The sequence below is a fragment of the Tiliqua scincoides genome, chromosome 14 (assembly GCF_035046505.1).
Source record: "Tiliqua scincoides isolate rTilSci1 chromosome 14, rTilSci1.hap2, whole genome shotgun sequence".
Taxonomy (NCBI): domain Eukaryota; kingdom Metazoa; phylum Chordata; class Lepidosauria; order Squamata; family Scincidae; genus Tiliqua; species Tiliqua scincoides.
Window position 1 is genome coordinate 37,501 of NC_089834.1, and position 1,364 is coordinate 38,864.

Sequence of the window (1,364 nt, forward strand, 5' to 3'; positions counted from 1 at the left end):
CTTCAGTCTGGAAAGACTATGGTAGAAGCCTACAGCACCCGGAATTTCCAGGCGGTCTCCCATCCAAGTACTAACCAGGCCTGACCCTGCTTAGCTTCCAAGATCAGACAAGATCGGGAGATAGTGTTCAGTATAGGGAGATGGTTGGCAACCCTCAGTCTCGAAAGACTATGGTAGAAGCCTACAGCACCCGGTACTCCCAGGCAGTCTCCCATCCAAGTACTAACCAGGCCTGACCCTGCTTAGCTTCCGAGATCAGACAAGATCGGGAGAGAGTGTTCAGTATAGGGAGATGGTTGGCAACCCTCAGTCTCGAAAGACTATGGTAGAAGCCTACAGCACCCGGTACTCCCAGGCAGTCTCCCATCCAAGTACTAACCAGGCCTGACCCTGCTTAGCTTCCGAGATCAGACAAGATCGGGAGAGAGTGTTCAGTATAGGGAGATGGTTGGCAACCTTCAGTCTGGAAAGACTATGGTGTAAGCCTACAGCACCCAGTATTCCCAGGTGATCTCCCATCCAAGTACTAACCAGGCCTGACCCTGCTTAGCTTCTGAGATCAGATGAGATTATTTTGGTTCCCCTCTTCCTTTTCTGAACTCTGGAAGTGGAAGTGTGTGTGTGTGGGGGGGCATTGGAGGCAGGGGCTGCTGGGGAAAGGGGGTGATATTTGGTAGGCTGCCTTTAGCACTAATAGGTTATGGCCAACCTTAGTGATATTATGATGAAGTTCTTGCAGGTTGTGCTGGAGTGCTTTGGAGATAATCTCTCTGCACCTTCTGCAGAAAGTGGGATATATATATATATATATTCCCTTGAACAGCTTTGAGGGAAGCAAGCTGTTAATTCTTTGCACTTAATTCCCTTCAGCTTGTTGCTGTAATTAATGCCTAACTTTCTGAAGTCTAATTAAACGAGGATTGTTGGATGCTCAACAGCTCCGGTCTCCCGTTAGGTAAAGCAAATGCAACTGTCTCGAAATGCCAAATTAAGGGGGGGCGGGGGTTTCCTTGAAAGGCCGTCGGATTGCGCCCTCGAAGAAAAGAGGCCTGCTGAAATCTGGCAAGAGAAATGACAACATCATTAGGAAGGAAGAATCATTGGCCCGAACACCAGCGCTGGGGCTTAATGGCTAATTATGGCGGCAGTAACATTTGTAGACTCCATCGGTGGGCCGCATGGAGCACCTGGGTGGGGAAGAGTGATGGACTCTCCTTCCCAGCGTCTTTCGCCCTCTCCATGACTAACCTCTCTTATTGGGCTTGTTAAATCTGCTGGGCAGTTATTAAGAAAGATAACAAGGTTGGATAAGAAAGAGGGTGGAAAATAGTGGTGGCTCTTACAGAAGGAGCCAGCGGAAGCTG